Genomic DNA, 23,497 nt, shown 5'->3' with positions numbered 1-23,497 from the left:
GCTGCAGTTTGGTCCGACTCTCCTTCACCAATGAAAACCGTTACACAACGCTGCAGTTTGGTCCTACTCTCCTTCACCAATGAAAACCGTTACATAACGCTGCAGTTTGGTCCTACTCTCCTTCACCAATGAAAACCGTTACATAACGCTGCAGTTTGGTCCGACTCTCCTTCACCAATGAAAACCGTTACATAACGCTGCAGTTTGGTCCGACTCTCCTTCACCAATGAAAACCGTTACATAACGCTGCAGTTTGGTCCGACTCTCCTTCACCAATGAAAACCGTTACATAACGCTGCAGTTTGGTCCTACTCTCCTTCACCAATGAAAACCGTTACATAACGCTGCAGTTTGGTCCGACTCTCCTTCACCATATGAAAACCGTTACATAACGCTGCAGTTTGGTCCGACTCTCCTTCACCATATGAAAACCGTTACATAACGCTGCAGTTTGGTCCGACTCTCCTTCACCAATGAAAACCGTTACACAACGCTGCAGTTTGGTCCTACTCTCCTTCACCAATGAAAACCGTTACATAACGCTGCAGTTTGGTCTGACTCTCTTCACCATATGAAAACCGTTACATAACGCTGCAGTTTGGTCCGACTCTCCTTCACCATATGAAAACCGTTACATAACGCTGCAGTTTGGTCCGACTCTCCTTCACCATATGAAAACCGTTACATAACGCTGCAGTTTGGTCCGACTCTCCTTCACCAATGAAAACCATTACATAACGCTGCAGTTTGGTCCGACTCTCCTTCACCATATGAAAACCGTTACATAACGCTGCAGTTTGGTCCGACTCTCCTTCACCATATGAAAACCGTTACATAACGCTGCAGTTTGGTCCGACTCTCCTTCACCATATGAAAACCGTTACATAACGCTGCAGTTTGGTCCGACTCTCCTTCACCATATGAAAACCGTTACATAACGCTGCAGTTTGGTCCGACTCTCCTTCACCATATGAAAACCGTTACATAACGCTGCAGTTTGGTCCGACTCTCCTTCACCATATGAAAACCGTTACATAACGCTGCAGTTTGGTCCGACTCTCCTTCACCATATGAAAACCATTACATAACGCTGCAGTTTGGTCCGACTCTCCTTCACCATATGAAAACTGTTACATAACGCTGCAGTTTGGTCCGACTCTCCTTCACCATATGAAAACCGTTACATAACGCTGCAGTTTGGTCCGACTCTCCTTCACCATATGAAAACCGTTACATAACGCTGCAGTTTGGTCCGACTCTCCTTCATCATATGAAAACCGTTACATAACGCTGCAGTTTGGTCCGACTCTCCTTCACCATATGAAAACCGTTACATAACGCTGCAGTTTGGTCCGACTCTCCTTCACCATATGAAAACCGTTACATAACGCTGCAGTTTGGTCCGACTCTCTTCACCATATGAAAACCGTTACATAACGCTGCAGTTTGGTCCGACTCTCCTTCACCATATGAAAACCGTTACATAACGCTGCAGTTTGGTCCGACTCTCCTTCACCAATGAAAACCGTTACATAACGCTGCAGTTTGGTCCGACTCTCCTTCACCATATGAAAACCGTTACATAACGCTGCAGTTTGGTCCGACTCTCCTTCACCATATGAAAACCATTACATAACGCTGCAGTTTGGTCCGACTCTCCTTCACCATATGAAAACCGTTACATAACGCTGCAGTTTGGTCCGACTCTCCTTCACCAATGAAAACCGTTACATAACGCTGCAGTTTGGTCCGACTCTCCTTCACCATATGAAAACCGTTACATAACGCTGCAGTTTGGTCCGACTCTCCTTCACCATATGAAAACCGTTACATAACGCTGCAGTTTGGTCCTACTCTCCTTCACCAATGAAAACCGTTACATAACGCTGCAGTTTGGTCCTACTCTCCTTCACCAATGAAAACCGTTACATAACGCTGCAGTTTGGTCCGACTCTCCTTCACCATATGAAAACCGTTACATAACGCTGCAGTTTGGTCCGACTCTCCTTCACCATATGAAAACCGTTACATAACGCTGCAGTTTGGTCCGACTCTCCTTCACCATATGAAAACCGTTACATAACGCTGCAGTTTGGTCCGACTCTCCTTCACCATATGAAAACCGTTACATAACGCTGCAGTTTGGTCCGACTCTCCTTCACCATATGAAAACCGTTACATAACGCTGCAGTTTGGTCCGACTCTCCTTCACTAATGAAAACCGTTACATAACGCTGCAGTTTGGTCCGACTCTCCTTCACCAATGAAAACCGTTACATAACGCTGAAGTTTGGTCCGACTCTCCTTCACCATATGAAAACCGTTACATAACGCTGCAGTTTGGTCCGACTCTCCTTCACCATATGAAAACCGTTACATAACGCTGCAGTTTGGTCCGACTCTCCTTCACCATATGAAAACCGTTACATAACGCTGCAGTTTGGTCCGACTCTCCTTCACCATATGAAAACCGTTACATAACGCTGCAGTTTGGTCCGACTCTCCTTCACCATATGAAAACCGTTACATAACGCTGCAGTTTGGTCCGACTCTCCTTCACCAATGAAAACCGTTACATAACGCTGCAGTTTGGTCCGACTCTCCTTCACCATATGAAAACCGTTACATAACGCTGCAGTTTGGTCCGACTCTCCTTCACCATATGAAAACCGTTACATAACGCTGCAGTTTGGTCCGACTCTCCTTCACCATATGAAAACCGTTACATAACGCTGCAGTTTGGTCCTACTCTCCTTCACCATATGAAAACCGTTACATAACGCTGCAGTTTGGTCCGACTCTCCTTCACCATATGAAAACCGTTACATAACGCTGCAGTTTGGTCCGACTCTCCTTCACCATATGAAAACCATTACATAACAACTGGGTCGAAACAGGAGAAAATAACTAAAAAAGACCAGCCCACTTGGATGATAACTTCAGAATGTAAAAAATGCATTTATTTATTGCAATAATGTTTTGAATGAAAACATGTATTTCATATTTGTATAAATATAACAGTTCTATAAAAGCAATAATGCACTCAAACCCAGGAATTACCTTGGCCTCGCCTCGGGCCTCAGAACAGCCCTTGTTAGGCTAGGTTCGTATGCATTATTGTTTAAGTAAAGGCCAAGGTAGAATAAAAATGTATTTTTACTACATGAGTGCATGCAAAAGCAGACTTATGGAGATAGCAGTGCCTCTGATAGTCCTGAAAAAATAGTCCTGATGTCATTATTACACTAAATAACCACAGAGGAAATAACAGTAAATAGCTGTCATTACATTCCCCTGGACAAAAGTGACTAAAGATTATGATGAGGCAGGCAGAAAAATCCAGACACACATACCGTATATTATTAAAACATAAAAGCCATAGCAGATGGAGTTTACTCAATAGGTCGGGCGATACAGGGGAAGATAATATTTCAATGGAACATTTCAATTACTGAGTTTTATAAAGCAAATAATAGGAAGGAAGATCTTAGGTTCCCCGTCAGAGTCCTTTGTCTTACCAAGAGGTACAGAGACTATTACTAAGAGCACCTATTCATATTAAAAATGTCATTTTCCTTCTGGCCTATTTACGGCTACAGGCAGCGAAGGCGGAGGACACTACCATTCATCTCTGGTCCAGCGACAGGGGGAGGGATTTATTACAAATAAATAACAGCCACAAATGAGCCTCTCATTTAGGTCACAATGGAGAACGTCTTAATCAGCCACGGGAAGGAGGGAGCTAGGGGGAGGAGAGAGGGTGAGAGGGAGGGGAAGGAGGGAGCTAGGGGAGGAGAGAGGGTGAGAGGGAGGGAAGGAGGGAAGGAGGGAGCTGAGGGGGGAGGAGGAGGGAGAGAGGGAGGGGAGGGAGCTAGGGGGAGAGGAGAGAGGGTGAGAGGGAGGGGGAAGGAGGGAGCTAGGGGGAGGAGAGAGGGGGAGGGAGGAAGGAGGGAGGGGGGGAGGGGGGTGAAGGAGGGAAGGAGGGAGCTAGGGGGAGGAGAGAGGGTGAGAGGGAGGGGAAGGAGGGAGCTAGGGGGAGGAGGGGTGAGAGGGAGGGAAGGAGGAGGGAGCTAGGGGAGGAGAGGGTGAGAGGAGGGGAGAGAGGGAGGGGAAGGAGGGAGCTAGGGGAGGGAGAGAGGGTGAGGGAGCTAGGGGAGAGGGAGGGGAGGGGAGGAGGGAGCTAGGGGGGGAGAGGTGAGGGTGAGAGGAGAGGGAAGGAGGGAGCTAGGAGGAGAGAGGGTGAGAGGGAGGGGAGGGAGCTAGGGGGGGGGGAGGGTGAGAGGGGGAGGAGAGGGGAAGGAGGGAGCTAGGGGAGGAGAGAGGGTGAGAGGGAGGGGAAGGAGGGAGCTAGGGGGAGGAGAGAGGGTGAGAGGGAGGGGAAGGAGGGAGCTAGGGGGAGGAGAGAGGGTGAGAGGGAGGGGAAGGAGGGAGCTAGGGGGAGGAGAGAGGGTGAGAGGGAGGGGAAGGAGGGAGCTAGGGGGAGGAGAGAGGGTGAGAGGGAGGGAAGGAGGGAGCTAGGGGGAGGAGAGAGGTGGGAGGGAGGGGAAGGAGGGAGCTAGGGGGAGGGAGAGGGTGAGAGGGAGGGAAGGAGGGAGCTAGGGGGAGGAGAGAGGGTGAGAGGGAGGGGAAGGAGGGAGCTAGGGGGAGGAGAGAGGGTGAGAGGGAGGGGGGAAGGAGGGAGCTAGGGGGGAGGAGAGAGGGTGAGAGGGAGGGGGAAGGAGGGAGCTAGGGGGAGGAGAGAGGGGTGAGAGGGAGGGGAAGGAGGGAGCTAGGGGAGGAGAGAGGGTGAGAGGGAGGGGAAGGAGGGAGCTAGGGGAGGAGAGAGGGTGAGAGGGAGGGGAAGGAGGGAGCTAGGGGGAGAGGGGTGAGAGGGGGAGGGAGGAGGGGAGAGGGAGGGAGAGGGTGAGGGAGGAGGAGGAGCTAGGGGAGGAGGGGGGTGAGAGGGGAGGGGAGGGAGGGAGCTAGGGGGAGGAGAGAGGGGAGTGAGAGGGAGGGGGGGAGGAGGGAGCTAGGGGGAGGGAGAGAGGGAGGTGAGAGGGAGGGGAAGGAGGGAGCTAGGGGGGAGGAGAGAGGGTGAGAGGGAGGGGGGGAAAGGAGGGAGCTAGGGGAGGAGAGAGGAGGAAGGAGGGAGCTAGGGAGGGGAAGGAAGGAGGAGCTAGGGGGAGGAGAGAGGGTGAGAGGGGAGAGGGAGGGAGGGGGAGCTAGGGGGAGGAGGGGGGAGAGGGGTGAGAGGGGGGGAAGGAGGGAGCTAGGGGAGGAGAGAGAGAGGGTGGAGGAGGAAGGAGGGAGCTAGGGGAGGAGAGAGGGGAGGGAGGGTGGGGAGGGGAGGGAGGGGAGCTAGGGGAGGAGAGAGGGTGAGAGGGAGGGGAAGGAGGGAGCTAGGGGAGGAGAGAGGGTGAGAGGGGGGGAAGGAGGGAGCTAGGGGAGGAGAGAGGGTGAGAGGGGAGGGGAAGGAGGGAGCTAGGGGGAGGAGAGAGGGAGAGAGGGGGGAAGGAGGGAGCTAGGGTGAGAGGGGTGAGAGGGAGGGAAGGAGGGAGCTAGGGGAGGAGAGAGGGGTGAGAGGGAGGGGAAGGAGGGAGCTAGGGGAGGAGAGAGGGTGAGAGGGAGGGGAAGGAGGGAGCTAGGGGAGGAGAGAGAGGGTGAGAGGGAGGGGAAGGAGGGAGCTAGGGGGAGAGGAGAGAGGGTGAGAGGGAGGGGAAGGAGGGAGCTAGGGGAGGGGAGAGGAGGGTGAGAGGGTGAGAGGGAGGGGAAGGAGAGGGAGAGAGGGGAGGGAGGAGGAGAGGAGGAGAGCTAGGGGAGAGAGGGGTGAGAGGGAGGGGAAGGAGAGCTAGCTAGGGGGAAGGAGAGAGGGAGAGAGGGAGAGGGGAGGAGGGAAGGAGGGAGCTAGGGAGGAGGAGAGAGGGGAGGAGAGAGGGTGAGAGGGGGGGAAGGAGGGAGCTAGGGGAGGAGGGGTGAGAGGGTGAGAGGGAGGGGAAGGAGGGAGCTAGAAGGGGAGGGGGAGAGAGGGTGAGGGGAGGGGAAGGAGGGAGCTAGGGGAGGAGAGGGGTGAGAGGGAGGGGAAGGAGGGAGCTAGGGGAGGAGAGAGGGTGAGAGGGAGGGAGGGAGGGGAAGGAGAGAGGAGCTAGGGGAAGGAGGGAGCTAGGGGAGAGAGGGTGAGGAGGGGGGGAGCTAGGGGGGAGGAGCTAGGGGGGGAGGGGAAGGAGGGAGCTAGGGGAGAGAGGGGAGTAGGGGAGGGGAGGAGGGGGAGGGAGGGAGGGGAGGAGGAGGAGCTAGGGGAGGAGAGAGGGTGAGAGGGAGGGAGGGAGGGAGCTAGGGGAGGAGAGAGGGTGAGAGGGAGGGGAAGGAGGGAGCTAGGGGAGGAGAGAGGGTGAGAGGGTGAGAGGGAGGGGAAGGAGGGAGCTAGGGGAGGAGAGAGGGGAGGGGAGGAGGGAGCTAGGGGGAGGAGAGAGGGGGAGAGGGGGGAAAGGAGGGAGCTAGGGGGGAGAGAGGGTGAGAGGGGAGGGGAAGGAGGGAGCTAGGGGAGGAGAGGAGGGAGCTAGAGAGGGTGAGAGGGAGGAGGGGAAGAGAGGGTGAGAGGGAGGGGAAGGAGGGAGCTAGGGGAGGAGAGGGTGAGAGGGAGGAAAAAGGAGGGAGCTAGGGGAGGAGAGAGGGTGAGAGGGAGGGGAAGGAGGGCTAGGGGAGGAGAGAGGGTGAGAGGGAGGGGAAGGAGGGAGCTAGGGGGAGGAGAGAGGGTGAGAGGGGGGAAGGAGGGAGCTAGGGGGAGGGAGGGAGAGAGGGTGAGGAGAGGGGAGGGGAAGGAGGGAGCTAGGGGGAGGAGGGAGAGGGTGAGAGGGAGGGGAAGGAGGGGAGCTAGGGGAGGGGAGAGAGAGGGTGAGAGGGAGGAAGGAGGGAGCTAGGGAGAGAGAGGGGAGAGGAGAGGAGGGGGAGCTAGGGGGGAGGAGGAGGAGGGGAGAGGGAGGAGAGAGAGGGAGGAGGGAGGGGAAGGAGGGAGCTAGGGGGAGGAGAGAGGGTGAGAGGGAGGGGAAGGAGGGAGCTAGGGGAGGAGAGAGGGTGAGAGGGAGGGGAAGGAGGGAGCTAGGGGGAGGAGAGAGGGTGAGAGGGGAGGGAGCTAGGAGGGAGCTAGGGGAGGGGAGAGGGGTGAGAGGGAGGGGAAGGAGGGAGCTAGGGGAGGAGAGAGGAGGGTGAGAGGGAGGGGAAGGAGGGAGCTAGGGGAGGAGAGAGGGTGAGAGGGAGGGAGGAAGGAGGGAGCTAGGGGGGAGAGAGGGTGAGAGGGAGGGGAAGGAGGGAGCTAGGGGAGGAGAGAGGGTGAGAGGGAGAGGAGGGAGCTAGGGGAGGAGAGGGTGAGAGGGGGGGGAAGGAGGGAGCTAGGGGGGAGAGGGTGAGAGGGTGAGAGGGAGGGGAAGGAGGGAGCTAGGGGAGGAGAGAGAGGGAGAGAGGGAGGGAGGGGGAGGAGGGAGCTAGGGGGAGGAGAGAGGGTGGGAGAGGGAGCTAGGGGAGGAGGGAGCTAGGGAAGGAGGGAGAGGGTGAGAGGGAGGGGAAGGAGGGAGCTAGGGGAGGAGAGAGGGTGAGAGGGAGGGGAAGGAGGGAGCTAGGGGGAGGAGAGAGGGTGAGAGGGAGGGGAAGGAGGGAGCTAGGGGGAGGAGAGAGGGTGAGAGGGAGGGAAGGAGGGAGCTAGGGGGAGGAGGAGAGGGTGAGAGGGGAGAGGGAGCTAGGGGAGGAGAGGGGTGAGAGGGAGCTAGGGGGAGGAGAGAGGGTGAGGGGAGGAGAGAGGGTGAGAGGAGGGAAGGGGAGCTAGGAGGGAGCTAGGGGGAGGAGAGAGGGTGAGAGGGGAGGGGAAGGAGGGAGCTAGGGGAGGAGAGAGGGAGAGAGGGTGGGGGAGGGAGGAGGGAGCTAGGGGGAGGAGAGAGGGTGAGAGGGAGGGGAAGGAGGGAGCTAGGGGAGGAGAGAGGGTGAGAGGGAGGGAAGGAGGGAGCTAGGGGAGGAGAGAGGTGAGAGGGAGGGGAAGGAGGGAGCAGGGAAGGGGAGGGGAGGGGTGAGAGGGAGGGAAGGAGGGAGCTAGGGGGAGAGAGGGTGAGAGGGGAGGGAAGGGGAAGGAGGGAGGGAGGAGGAAGGGGAGCTAGGGAGAGAGGAGGGTGAGAGGGGGGAAGGAGGGAGCTAGGGGAGGAGGGAGAGGGTGAGAGGGAGGGGAAGGAGGGAGCTAGGGGGAGGAGAGAGGGTGAGAGGGAGGGGAAGGAGGGAGCTAGGGGGAGGAGAGAGGGTGAGAGGGTGAGAGGGAGGGGAAGGAGGGAGCTAGGGGGAGGAGAGAGGGTGAGAGGGAGGGGAAGGAGGGAGCTAGGGGGAGGAGAGAGGGTGAGAGGGAGGGGAAGGAGGGAGCTGGGGGAGGAGGGGGAGAGGGAGGGGAAGGAGGGAGCTAGGGGGGGAGAGAGGGTGAGAGGGAGGGGAAGGAGGGAGCTAGGGGGGAGAGAGTAGGTGAGAGGGAGGGGAAGGAGGGAGCGAGGGGGAGGAGAGAGGGTGAGAGGGAGGGGAAGGAGGGAGCTAGGGGGAGGAGAGAGGGTGAGAGGGGGAGAGGAGGGAGGGGAGGAGGGAGCTAGGGGAGGAGAGAGGGTGAGGGAGGGGAAGGAGGGAGCTAGGGGGAGGAGAGAGGGTGAGGGAGGAAGGAGGGCTGAGGAGGAGAGGGGGAAGGAGGGAGCTAGGGGAGGAGAGGGGTGAGAGGGAGGGAGAGGGAGGAGAGGGAGGAGAGGGGGAGAGGAGGGAGCTAGGGGGAGGAGAGAGGGTGAGAGGGGAGGAGGAGGGAGCTAGGGGAGGAGAGAGGGTGAGAGGGGAAGGAGGAGCTGGGGGGAGGGGTGAGAGGGAGGGGAAAGGAGGGAGCTAGGGGAGGAGAGAGGGTGAGAGGGAGGGGAAGGAGGGAGCTAGGGGAGGAGAGAGGGTGAGAGGGAGGGGAAAAGGAGGAGCTAGGGGGAGGAGAGAGGGAGAGAGGGAGAGAGGGAGGGGGAGGGAGCTAGGGGAGGAGAGAGGGGAGAGGGAGAGGGGTGAGAGGGGTGAGAGGGAGGGAGGAAGGAGGGAGCTAGGGGAGGAGAGAGAGGGTGAGAGGGAGGGGAAGGAGGGAGCTAGGGGGAGGAGAGGGGAGAGAGGGTGAGGGGAGGGAGGGTGAGAGGGGGAGAGGGGAGGAGAGAGGGTGAGAGGGAGGGAGGAGGAGCTAGGGGAGAGGGTGAGAGGGAGGGGAAGGAGGGAGCTAGGGGAGGAGAGAGGGTGAGAGGGTGAAGAGAGGGAGCTAGGGGGAGGAGGGAGGATGAGAGGGTGAGAGGGAGGGGAGGGAGAGGGGAGGGGAGGAGGAGCTAGGGGAGGGTGAGGGGTGAAGAGGGAGCTAGGGGAGGAGAGAGGGTGAGAGGGAGGGGAAGGGGGGAGCTAGGGGGAGGAGGGGAGAGGGGTGAGAGGGAGGGGAAGGAGGGAGCTAGGGGGAGGAGAGAGGGTGAGGGTGAGAGGGAGGGGAAGGAGGGAGCTAGGGGGAGGAGAGAGAGTGGGAGGGTGAGGGGGAGGGGAAGGAGGAGCTAGGGGAGGGAGGAGAGAGGGGAGAGAGGGGTGAGAGAGGGAGGGGAAGGAGGGAGCTAGGGGGAGAGAGGAGAGGGAGGAGCTAGGGGGGAGAGGGGTGAGAGGGAGGGAGCTGGGGGAGGGTGAGAGGGAGGGAAAGAGGGAGCTAGGGGGAGGAGAGAGGGTGAGAGGGTGAGAGGGAGGGGAAGGAGGGAGCTAGGGGGGAGAGAGGGTGAGAGGGAGGGGAAGGAGGGAGCTAGGGGGAGGAGAGAGGGTGAGAGGGTGAGAGGGAGGGGAAAGAGGGAGCTAGGGGGAGGAGAGAGGGTGAGAGGGTGAGAGGGAGGGGAAGGAGGGGGCTAGGGGGAGGAGAGAGGGTGAGAGGGAGGGGAAGGAGGGAGCTAGGGGGAGGAGAGAGGGTGAGAGGGTGAGAGAGAGGGAGCTAGGGGGAGGAGAGAGGATGAGAGGGTGAGAGGGAGGGAGCTCGGAGGAGGAGAGAGCTAGGGGGAGTAGAGAGGGTGAGAGGGAGGGAGCTAGGGGGAGGAGAGAGCTAGGGGGAGGAAAGAGGGTGAGAGGGTGAGAGGGAGGGAGCTAGGGGGAGGAGAGAGGATGAGAGGGTGAGAGGGAGGGAGCTGGGGGAGGAGAGAGCTAGGGGGAGTAGAGAGGGTGAGAGGGAGGGAGCTAGGGGGAGGAGAGAGCTAGGGGGAGGAAAGAGGGTGAGAGGGAGGGAGCTAGGGGGAGGAGAGAGCTAGGGGGAGGAAAGAGGGTGAGAGGGTGAGGGAGGGAGCTAGGGGGAGGAGAGAGGATGAGAGGGTGAGAGGGAGGGAGCTGGGGGAGGAGAGAGCTAGGGGAGTAGAGAGGGTGAGAGGGAGGGAGCTAGGGGGAGGAGAGAGGGTGAGAGGGTGAGAGCGAGGGGAAGGAGGGGGACACACAAATGTAATTGCGACTCTGATATTTCATTTCACATAAGGGCAGTGGCATGGGCCCGGCTCGGCAGGCCTACTGTAATTGCTCCATCTGTGTAATTTGCGCCAAAATAGAATGTGCTATCAGAGCACAATACTGTGATGGATGGGTCATTCTGTTAGCACCCCTTCAGAACCAGCCCATGGTGTCACACACACATACAGATTAGGTCATCCCTCTGCCCACCCCGAAAACGACAAGGCTTCATTTCACAAGAACAAACTTTTCCTTCTGGAGGCTTTTTTCATTCCTTTTCCCTGTCATCTGTCTTGAATTCGGCTGGGCATAGAGAGAAATATGGCAAATGAGACCATACATCACAGCCACTGACACAGACACAGCTTTGAGAGAGAGGGAGAGTGAGGGAGACAGAGAGAGAGTGCGAGACACAGAGAGAGAGAGAGAGGGAGAGGGGGGGAAAGGGACAGAGAGAGAGAGAAAGAAAGGGCCCAAATGCCGTGCGGCACTGTCACCTGTGCTGCGCTCTTGATGGCGGCCACAACATTCTCACAGAGGACAAAGCGAGGACCAGCACACTCTCACACAAAATCTGCCTCACATGCCACTGACCAAACAGGCAGGTGACTTGGTGCATTCCTTTCTACCTCTGGTCACAACCAGGCTTCTTCTTCTTCTGTGGACTTTATATGGCGGTTGGTAACCAACTTTAAGGTGCATTACCACCACGAGTTGGACTGGGGTGTGGACCTCAGTTCATCTATCAATCACCCACGTGGGCATATGCTCCTAAAAACCAATGAGGAGATGGCACGTGGGTATGTGCTCCGAAAAACCAATGAGGAGATGGGAGAGGCGGAACTTGCAGTGTGTCAAGCGTCACAAATGTAAGTTTTATTTTAGCGCCTGGCTATGCAGACACTCGTTGAGGCACGAGACGTGAGCGGTGTGGTCAGCATGTTCGGACAAAAAGGCTCCAGAAGGGTTATTCAGCTGTCTCCATTATATAACCCTATTAGTACCAGGTAGAGTCTTTTTGTGTTCCATGTATAACCTTCTGTGGGAAGTTCTACATGTAACCCAAAATGGTTCTACTTGAAACCAAAAGTGTTCTACATGGAACCCAAAATGGTTCTACATGGAACCAAAATAGTTCTACATGTAACCTGAAATGGTTCTATTTGGAACCAAAAGAGTTCTACATGTAACCAAAAACAGTTATTCAGTGTTCTCCTATGGGGACAGCCGAAGAACCCTTTTAGGTAGCACCTTTTTTCTAAGAGTGTACTGAATGAATGACACCCACAAGCAGTCATTTGCTTGTCATCATTGAGCTTCAGCCTCAATCACTCCTCGTAAAGACACCCTCCATGCCAATAAACATTTCAATCAGATTTGTGGTCTTTTATACACCCATAAGAGTGTATCCGGATGCAGACAAGACGTGTGGAGGTGAGGGTCCTGACTGAACACTCCTGGTAGAGGAGTAGAGGAGTAGAGCTAAGTGAAGGAGGGACGTTTTAGCTCCAGTGAGGACACCCAGTTACTGCTCTAACAAGCTTTAACCACTCAATCAATACACCTCCCTGGCCTGTACCATGTTCAGTAGCTTCACCCCTCTTCATCAAAATGAAAACATTTAAAGGACTAAGTGGAGGAAGAGATGCTACCGTATTGTACAACAGCAGGAGCTATGCCCCACCGCATGTTATCATAGCAAAGAAACCAGATAGTGCTTGTTTAAAGGAGGCTGGGCTGACCAAGCTGAGCTTTGGGTTAGTGATTCAGCAAGGAAGTTCTAAAGCATTGTAGGCAAATAATATGTATGTTCCCCGAGGAAGCTCATAGATGGAAGAACGTTTTTTTTTCTTCCAAAAGCACACATTATCATTCTAACTCTAAACTAACACGACAGAACACACATTATCATTCTAACTCTAAACTAACACGACAGAACACACATTATCATTCTAACTCTAAACTAACACGACAGAACACACATTATCATTCTAACTCTAAACTAACACGACAGAACACACATTATCATTCTAACTCTAAACTAACACGACAGAACACACATTATCATTCTAACTCTAAACTAACACGACAGAACACACATTATCATTCTAACTCTAAACTAACACGACAGAACACACATTCTCATACTAACTCTGCACCTAACACGACAGAACACACATTATCATTCTAACTCTAAACTAACACGACAGAACACACATTATCATTCTAACTCTAAACTAACACGACAGAACACACATTATCATACTAACTCTGCACTAACACGACAGAACACACATTCTCATACTAACTCTGCACCTAACACGACAGAACACACATTATCATTCTAACTCTAAACTAACACGACAGAACACACATTATCATTCTAACTCTAAACTAACACGACAGAACACACATTCTCATACTAACTCTGCACCTAACACGACAGAACACACATTATCATTCTAACTCTAAACTAACATGACAGAACACACATTCTCATACTAACTCTGCACCTAACACGACAGAACACACATTCTCATACTAACTCTGCACCTAACACGACAGAACACACATTATCATTCTAACTCTAAACTAACACGACAGAACACACATTCTCAAACTAACTCTAAACTAACACGACAGAACACACATTATCATTCTAACTCTAAACTAACACGACAGAACACACATTCTCAAACTAACTCTAAACTAACACGACAAAACACACATTCTCATACTAACTCTAAACTAACATGACAGAACACACATTCTCATACTAACTCTGCACCTAACACGACAGAACACACATTATCATTCTAACTCTAAACTAACACGACAGAACACACATTCTCAAACTAACTCTAAACTAACACGACAAAACACACATTCTCATACTAACTCTAAACTAACATGACAGAACACACATTCTCATACTAACTCTGCACCTAACACGACAGAACACACATTCTCATACTAACTCTTCTGCACCTAACACGACAGAACACACATTATCATTCTAACTCTAAACTAACACGACAGAACACACATTCTCAAACTAACTCTAAAACTAACACCTAACACGACAAAACACACATTCTCATACTAACTCTAAACCTAACACGACAGAACACACATTCTCATACTAACTCTGCACCTAACACGACAGAACACACATTCTCATACTAACTCTGCACCTAACACGACAGAACACACATTCTCATACTAACTCTGCACCTAACACGACAGAACACACATTCTCATACTAACTCTGCACCTAACACGACAGAACACACATTCTCATACTAACTCTGCACCTAACACGACAGAACACACATTCTCATACTAACTCTGCACCTAACACGACAGAACACACATTATCATTCTAACTCTAAACTAACACGACAGAACACACATTCTCAAACTAACTCTAAACTAACACGACAGAACACACATTCTCATACTAACTCCGCACCTAACACGACAGAACACACATTCTCATACTAACTCTGCACCTAACACGACAGAACACACATTATCATACTAACTCTGCACCTAACACGACAGAACACACATTCTCATACTAACTCTGCACCTAACACGACAGAACAGGGCTAAGGTTTCTCCACTGTACTCTACTGTACCAAAATCAATACCACCAGGGCCATTTTCTCTTCATTACAGCAGTTGATTCTGTCTATGTAAGCACTGCGACGGCCAATTACAACCAATGAGTCACATTATGTTACCGTTTTACACTGCTGACATCACCTGACCTTACCATGGACATCTATTCAGCTATAGTAGAGGATAGATGACCATCTCCGCGGTAACCATATCCTATAGCATGACATCAGTCAGAACATCCATTGATTATGGATCCACTTCATCCATACATATATACTGTCAATTAGAAAACAAGACCATCTACGTGACAGTTGAGGTCAAGGATGACTTTAATATACAGTCTTTTCATCGATCTTCTCCTGAGAAAACGTTACTCCTGGACAAATCTGTCTGTGTTTCCAAAGATGTAGGAGTTTAGACTTTACGGATGCCCCGAGTTCTCCTCTCCGTGTCTTTATTGTCAGAACAACAGCGAGAGGAGCTCCCGTGTATAAATCCAACGCACGTTAATCGAAATTTCTTTCCTTGAAGTTAAACGGACAGTTTTATGTTTCTCTCCGGGCCCAGCATTTACAGTGGGGAGATGTAGTACGATGGGCTACCTGGAACTTTTAATTAACTGCTTGTGAATATGGGGAATGGTAAATGATTCTGTCAGTTTGGGAAATTGAGTTCTTGATGTTTGAGGCACGACACTAGCCTTCCACACCGGCATTTCTATTATCCAATAAGGAGAGACAAATGGAGAAAAGGCAGGAGGGGATAGGTAGGACAAACAGAGTGGTTCTCTCTCTCGTCTCTCACCCCCGCCGACCGAACCTTACTCTCCTGAATGCACAATGATTACACACGGTGCAGGAGAATGGTTTATAAACCCGTCTGAAGCAGATTTATCTGGAACCCTGTCCCTGCAGGAGCTAGTAGGGCAAAAAGAGTGAGATTAAGGCCCTGTTGGTTGATTATGAGGTCACATTAAAAATGAAATACACAACACCACTATCGGGTCATTTACAGTATGGGAAGATGACATGTCATGCTCTACTGGTGATCCATCACACCTGCTGAACACCCTCAGGAGACAAGATGATGTATGAGACAATGAGACTAATATTATTCACATTGATTAGATATACTTCCGTCCCATATGATGAATTGATAGGTATTTCCTATCTCAACACTAAGGGCGCTAAGGGAGAACAATCCCCTCCAGCTGCTCTGAGTCTAAACCAAGACAAGACAAGACCAGGGCTGTCTACTGGGAAACTGTTGCATCATCTACTCCACAACTTCACCTCAGGTTGTGTCTCAAACGGCGCCTTATTCCCTATATAGTGCAATACTTTTGACCAGGGCCCTTTTCAAAAGTAGTGCACTATATAGGGAATAGGGTGCCGTTTGGGATGCATTCTCAGTGCTTGGGAACAACACATGCTCCCTGTAACTCCATGCTTCTCAGTTGTCAGGAGAAGTTATAACAATACTGTCGTGTATCACGTTGTATCTTCGGTAACAGCAGTAAGTGAATCTGATATGTTGAAGAAAGTTACATTTCCTAACTACAATGCCCTCGGAAAGTATTCAGACACCATGACTTTTTCCACATTTTATTACGTTACAGACTTATTCTAAAATGGATTAAATGAAAACAAATCCTCACCAATCTACACACAAAACCCCATAATGACAATGCGAAACCTTTTGTTTTGCAGATGTATTAAAAACAGAAACTCCTAATTTTCATAAGTATTCAGACCCTATGCTATGAGACTCGAAATTGAGATCAGGTGCATCCTGTCTCCATTGATCATCCTTGATGATGGTTTCAGGACAAGTCTCTGAATGTCCTTGAATGGCCCAGCCAACACGATCGAACATCTCTGGAGAGACCTGTAAATATCTGTGCAGCGATGCTCCCCATTCAACTTGACAGAGCTTGAGAGGATCTGCAGAGAAGAATGGGAGAAATTCCCCAAATACAGGTGTGCCAAGCTTGTAGCGTCCTACCCTAGAAGACTCGAGGCTGTAATCGCTGCCAAAGTGTCACGACTTCCGCCGAAGTTGGCTCCCCTGCCTGTTCGGGCGGTGCTCGGCGATCGTCGTCACTGTCCTACTAGCCACTACCGATCCCTTTTTCGTTTGTCTGTTGGTTTTGTCTTATTAGTTTCACCTGTGTGTATTTTAGTTTAATTAACGTCCCTATATGTAGTAGGTTGTCCCGCCCTTGTTTTGTGCGGGATTATTTTTGTATTCATGTCATTTGGTGTAGTGCTTGTGTTTTATTCTCCGGTCTATTTTTGATCCTGTGTTGGATTATTCACCCTGTGTGTTGGGTTGACCGTGTTTTTGTGCGCCCGAGAATAAACTGTCAAATCACTGAAACGTGCTCTCTGCGCCTGATTCCACCCACCTTGGTAAAACGTGACACAAAGGTGCTTCAACAAAGTACTAATCAAAGGTTCTGAATACTTATGTAAATGTGGTATTTCAGTTTTCTTTTTTTTAATAAATGAGCAAAAATGTCTAGAAACCTGTTATTGTTTTGTCATTACGAGGTAGATGGATTTGTGTAGATGGATGTGTGTAGATGGATGTGTGTAGATGGATGTGTGTAGATGGATGTGTGTAGATGGATGAGGGGGGGAAAAACAATTTAATACATTTTAATTTTAACGTAACAAAATGTGGAAAAAGTCAAGAGGTCTGAATACCTTCTGAATGCCCTGTAAATATCTCTGAGAAAAAGACAGACAGAAGGAGAAAATGTCAATTCGTATCTGGTGACAGCCAAAGGCCTGTCTCAGGTTGGACACTGTCAACAAATCCCAAGTCTAAAACCATTGTTTTGTAGCTCAGTGAGTGCTCTATGTAAAGATCCTGGTGATTTTTGGCTTAAGTGTAAAACTCCATTCCACAGCTGGGGTAAGCTCCTGTCTGAGCCCATCTCTTTAGCAGGCTGCTGTTTCTGAGAGAACAGCCATCACTCAGCTTTCATCCTACTCTTCTCTCAGGACGGGCCACGGAGAGAAGGAGAGAGAGGAAGCCCTAGAGAGGAGGGAGAGGGAGCGGGAGAGGGAGAGATAAGAGAGACGTTCCCCTCTCTGTTCTGCCGACCACAGGGGCACGGGGCCCATTGACTCCTTCACCAGGTGGAGGCAGAGGCTTTAAAAGAGGAGATGACTGTAGTGAGAGAAAGAGAGAGATCTCTTCAAACCAATTAATTTCCCCACCTCTCCTCATCACTCTTTTTTATACGTGTGATTGAGAGAGAGGGAGCAGAGGGAAAAGCTGGTCTGGCTCTGAATCCCAGACACATTCAGTATTCTGTCTGCCACTGCTGCCTGCTCAGAAGCTAACATCAGTCAAATGTGATCTGCTTTGCCGATATACTGTATGCAGCAGAGATAGGAAAATACACACCAGATTCTCTCTAGTGAGAGGGAGAGTGCATGTCGGTGTGTATGTGCGCCACTGTGCGGTGAGCCAGAAGCAAGAGTGGAGGCTGGAAGTGGTTGAACTAGAACCTAGGGGGTGGTGTCGCATCTGACAACCCAGGAACGAAGCTATGGCCAGGGAATAGCCTCAGTGTGAGGAGAAAAGGACATGGGGATCCCAACATGAACATCCATATAACACCTTAACATGAATGGCCATCTAGATGACATGCAGTACCAGTGAAGTTAAAACCCTACTCATTCATTTTTCTTTATTTTTACTATTTTCTACATAGTAGAATAATAGTGAAGACTTCACAACTATGAAATAACACATATGGAATTATGTAGTAACAGAAAAGTGTTAAACAAATCAAAATATATGTTATATTTGAGATTCTTCAAAGTAGCCACCCTTTCCCTTGATGACAGCTTTGCACACTCTTGGATTTCTCTCAACCAGCTTCATGAGGTAGTCACCTGGAATGCATTTCAATTAACGTGTGCTTTGTTAAATTTCAAGAACTTTCAACGTTTCTTGAAGTGCAGTCGCAAAAACCATCAAGCGCTTTGATGAAACTGGCTCTCATGAGGACCGCCACAGAAAAGGAAGACCCAGAGTTACTTCTGCTGCAGAGGATAAGTACATTAAAGTTACCAGCTTCAGAAATTGCAGCCCAAATAAATGAAACAGACACATCTTTCCCTTGGAAAAGATCCATGCTCATCAACTGTTCAGATGAGATTGCGTGAATCAGGCCTTCGTGGTTGAACTGCTGCAAAGAAACCATTACTAAAGGACACCAATAATAAGAAGAGACCTGCTTGGGCCAAGAAAGACGAGCAATGGACATTAGTCCGGTGGAAATCTGTCCTTTGGTCTGATGAGTCTAAATTGGAGATATTTGGTTCCAACCGCCGTGTCTTTGTGAGACGCAGAGGAGGTGAACGGATGATGATGATGATCTCTGCATGTGTAGTTCCTACCGTGAAGCATGGAGGAGGAGGTGTGATGTTGTGGGGGTGCTTTGCTGGTGACACTGTCAGTGATTTATTTAGAATTCAAGGCACACTTAACCAGCATGGCTACCACACCATTCTGCAGCGATACGCCATCCCATCTGGTTTGCGCTTAGTGGGACTATCATTTGTTTTTCAAAAGGACAATGACCCAAAACACACCTCTAGGCTGTGTAAGGGGTATTTTACCAAGGAGAGTGATGGAGTGCTGCATTAGATAACATGGCCTCCACAATCACCAGACCTCAACCCAATTGAGATGGTTTGGGTTGAGTTGGACCGCAGTTTTAATGTCTTCACTATTTTTCTGTAGAAAATAGTACAAAATAAAGAAAAACCCTTGAATGAGTAGGTGTGTCCAACCTTTTGACTGGAACTGTAGGTGATGTACCAGTGGGCCATCCATGTTCATCTATAATACACAGCATTGCGTTAATACATCCTAGGACCAGTGGTGATGGAAGTCACACATAATGGGAATCATATTTATAAGACAAAACCATGTAGACTATGAGATGTTTCCTCTTGCTCTGCTGTGGCCAGTGTAGTAAGGGAATGTGTGTGTGTTTTCCTGCACACTGTTGGTGATTGGGGAGAAGTGTAGGGCACAGGGTCAGGTTCTCTGGGACCGGGGATAGCTGCAGTACTATATACAGTAACTAAGTGGAGTCAGTGTGCTAATGGTCCTCTGCTCCAGCAGAGCAGTAAAGCAGCTAGGCTCAGTAGTCCCCGACTCTTCCCAACAACACAGCTACACACAGAGGACAAAACTACTGCAGCCACCCAGGGAAAGACCTCCCTTCACACACTACATAACCCTCAAAGCATTGCTGAATGTGTGCATCGGCCACTTCTTAAAATCTGTTTCCCTCTATAGGGTTGAATGTTGGGTATTGTTAGAGTCTGTAAAAGACATGTCCCATGTATTGGTTGTGTTCAGGGCTGAGCTCTGGCTGTGGTGGAGACAGAGCGCGCGCGCACGCGCGAGAGAGAGAGAGAGAGAGAGAGAGAGAGAGAGAGAGAGAGAGAGAGAGAGAGAGAGAGAGAGAGAGAGAGAGAGAGAGAGAGAGAGAGAGAGAGAGAGAGAGAGAGAGAGAGAGAGAGAGAGAGAGAGAGAGAGAGAGAGAGAGAGAGAGAGATTCATGTTTAACATCGCTGCTTGGACTTGCCGTGTAGTGATCGAACTATATGTCAAGGCCACTCAAATGGAATCCATTTGTATCAATTACAGCCCATCTTTCCTTTAAAGATTTAGACACATGGAAGTCGATTAGCTGTAATTGCTGGGAAACTGCAGCGAGTCAAACAAAAGCGTGTGTGTCTGTGCTGGAGCTATGGCACTGTAGTGGCCGTTACGGTAGCAGAGATAAGATAACATGAGACAGTAACATCATCTAACACTGCATTTCCACTGGATCTCTTATCACCCTCTATCTGAAGGAAGGTTACTGTAAAGCTACTGTAAAGTGTCAGATAGAGAGAGGGTGGTCAGTGGCTGGGGAAATAACTACATACTGATATGGCAGGGGTAGTTTTCTGCATCTGAATATAAGGCCAGACAATGTACAGTACAGTATAGAGAGATACTATGTAGTACAGTACAGTACAGAGAGAGATACTATGTAGTACAGAGAGAGAGATACTATGCAGTACAGTACAGAGAGAGATACTATGTAGTGTAGTACAGAGATATACTATATAGTACAGTACAGAGAGAGATACTATGTAGTACAATACAGAGACAGATACTATGTAGTACAGGACAGAGAGAGAGATACTATGTAGTACAGAGAGAGATAATATATAGTACAGTACAGTACAGAGAGAGATACTATGGAGTACAGAGAGAGATACTATGTAGTACAGTACAGAGAGAGATACTATGTAGTACAGTACAGAGAGATACTATGCAGTACAGTACAGAAAGAGATACTATGTAGTACAGTACAGAGAGAGATACTATGTAGTGTCATACAGAGATATACTATATAGTACAGTACAGAGAGAGATACTATGTAGTACAGTACAGAGAGAGATACTATGCAGTACAATACAGAAAGATAAACTATGTAGTACAGTACAGTACAGTACAGAGAGAGAGAGAGATACTATGTAGTACAGTACAGAGAGAGTTACTATGTAGTACAGTACAGAGAGGGATACTATATAGTACAGTACAGAAAGATAAACTATGTAGTACAGTACAGTACAGTACAGAGAGAGAGAGAGAGAGAGATACTATGTAGTACAGTACAGAGAGAGATACTATGTAGTACAGTACAGAGAGATACTATGTAGTACAGTAAAGAGAGAAATACTAAGTAGTACAGTACAGTACAGAGAGAGAGATACTATGTAGTAGAGTACAGTACACAGAGAGAGATACTATGTAGTTCAGTACAGTACAGAGAGAGAGATACTATGTAGTACAGTAAAGAGCGAGATACTATGTCGTACAGAAAGAGATACTATGTAGTATAGTACAGAGAGAGTTACTATGTAGTACAGTACAGAGAGGGATACTATATAGTACAGAGAGAGATACTATGTAGTTCAGTACAGTACAGAGAGAGAGATACTATGTAGTACAGTAAAGAGTGAGATACTATGTCGTACAGAAAGAGATACTATGTAGTACAGTACAGAGAGAGTTACTATGTAGTACAGTACAGAGAGGGATACTATATAGTACAGTACAGAGAGAGATACTATGTAGTACAGTTCAGAGAGAGATACTATGTAGTACAGTACAGAGAGAGATACTATGTAGTACAGAGAGAGATACTATATAGTACACTACAGTACAGAGAGAGATACTATGTAGTACAGTACAGAGAGGGATACTATATAGTACAGTACAGAAAGAGAAACTATGTAGCACAGTACAGTACAGAGAGAGATACTATGTAGTACAGTACAGAGAGAGATACTATGCAGTACAGTACAGAAAGAGAAACTATGTAGCACAGTACAGTACAGAGAGAGATACTATGTAGTACAGTACAGAGAGAGTTACTATGTAGTACAGAGATAGATACTATGCAGTACAGTACAGAAAGAGATACTATGTAGTACAGTACAGAGAGAGATACTATGTAGTACAGTACAGAGAGAGTTACTATGTAGTACAGTACAGAGAGATATACTATTTAGTACAGTACAGTACAGTACAGAGAGAGATACTATGTAGTACAGTACAGAGAGAGATACTATGTAGTACAGTACAGTACAGACAGAGATACTATGTAGTACAGAGAGATACTATATAGTACAGTACAGAGAGAGATACTATGTAGTACAGTACAGAGAGAGATACTATGTAGTACAGTACAGAGAGAGAGAGAGATACTATGTAGTACAGAGAGATAATATGTAGTACAGTACAGAAAGAGATACTATGTAGTACAGTACAGAGATTATACTATATAGTACAGTACAGGTCAGAGAGAGATACTATGTAGTACAGTACAGAGAGAGATACTATGTAGTACAGTACAGAGAGAGAGATACTATGTATTATAGTACAGAGAGATACTATGTAGTACAGTACAGAGATATACTATGTATTACAGTACAGAGAAAGATACTATGTAGTACAGTACAGAGAGATACTATGTAGTACAGTACAGAGAGAGAGATACTATGTATTATAGTACAGAGAGATACTATGTAGTACAGTACAGAGATATACTATGTATTACAGTACAGAGAAAGATACTATGTAGTACAAAGAGAGATAGTATGTAGTACAGAGAGATACACTATGTAGTATAGTACAGAGAGAGATACTATGTAGTACAGTACAGAGAGATACTATGTAGTACAGAGATAGTATGTAGTACAGTACAGAGAGAGATACTATGTAGTACAAAGAGAGACAGTATGTAGTACAGAGAGATACACTATGTAGTATAGTACAGAGAGAGATACTATGTAGTACAGTACAGAGAGAGATACTATGTAGTACAGAGAGATAATATGTAGTACAGTACAGAGAGAGATACTATGTAGTACAGAGAGATACTATGTAGTACAGTACAGAGAGATACTATGTAGTACAGTACAGAGAGAGATACTATGTAGTACAGATAGAGATATTATGTAGTACAGAGAGATACACTATGTAGTGCAAAACAGAGAGATACTATGTAAAGCAGCAGTGTATCCCATAAGTACTCTCTCTGGGGATGCTATATGACAAATGCAGAGTTCTCATCTTGCTCTGTACATTTTCTGCCGTATAAATAAAACTGTCATGTTCAAATGCAGGAAGGAAATCTTTCCCCTGATGCAAGAGTAAAGGGCCTGTCCCCCATATGGAAGGAGATTCATATTCATGCTATCAATTAGGACACATGGAGGTGTACGGCAGAGAGTGGGGGAGTGTAGAGCAGAATATACACACAGGCTGTACTGAATATACACAATCCACTCAGTCACATAACAGGCATTGTGCAACACACATTTTTATGGTTATTCTACCTCTCCTTTTTTCCCCTCATTTTCCGTTTTTCTCCTCCTCCTCTACCCCTCAAACGTGGAGGTTAAACGGCACTGGCTGATATTCCCCCGAGGACATGCGCCGCGTTTGTGGCAGAGGCCGTCACGCTTGGACGGAGCCTGCCTCCCCAATCATTTGATGGAAAATGGCTATTGATATTCAGTCATCAGTTTCTGGGGATGTCGGGGGTGGGGGATGGTGGGGCTGCAGGCTTGGCGGCGTTATGATGGAGTGGACGGTAACCTGTCTGTCTGTCCCGTAAGTAAGGCCTTATCAGGAAAAGGTATCTCTGTTCAGATAGAGTGTCACAGGGTGTCACAGAGACAGGTGGTGTCACAGAGACAGGCAGTGTCACAGAGCCTGGTGGTATCACAGATACAAGCAGTGTCAAAGAGCCAGGCGGTATCACAGAGACAGGCGGTGTCACAGAGCCAGGCGGTATCACAGAGACAGG

At 49.5% G+C, this 23,497-nt stretch overlaps 1 protein-coding gene and 1 long non-coding RNA gene across 4 annotated transcripts in view; both read right to left on the bottom strand.

The window, feature by feature from the left end:
• Window positions 1–23,497, bottom strand: part of LOC118360565 (plexin-A1-like) — a 320,507-nt gene that overhangs the window by 124,041 nt on the left and 172,969 nt on the right. The window lies entirely within an intron of this gene.
• LOC127913272 (uncharacterized) lies at window positions 12,379–12,925 on the bottom strand. 2 transcript variants are annotated; one of them, XR_008085470.1, is made up of 3 exons: window positions 12,784–12,925; window positions 12,627–12,704; window positions 12,379–12,586 (listed from the first exon to the last, which is right to left on the bottom strand). It is a non-coding gene; the product is annotated as an uncharacterized LOC127913272 (long non-coding RNA). The 2 variants fall into 2 exon arrangements; XR_008085469.1 differs by having other exon boundaries at window positions 12,379–12,547.

Source organism: Oncorhynchus keta, chromosome 28 (assembly GCF_023373465.1).
Source record: "Oncorhynchus keta strain PuntledgeMale-10-30-2019 chromosome 28, Oket_V2, whole genome shotgun sequence".
NCBI lineage: Eukaryota > Metazoa > Chordata > Actinopteri > Salmoniformes > Salmonidae > Oncorhynchus > Oncorhynchus keta.
Note: the sequence above shows the minus strand (reverse complement) of the source record. Positions and strands in the feature narration are given on the sequence as shown.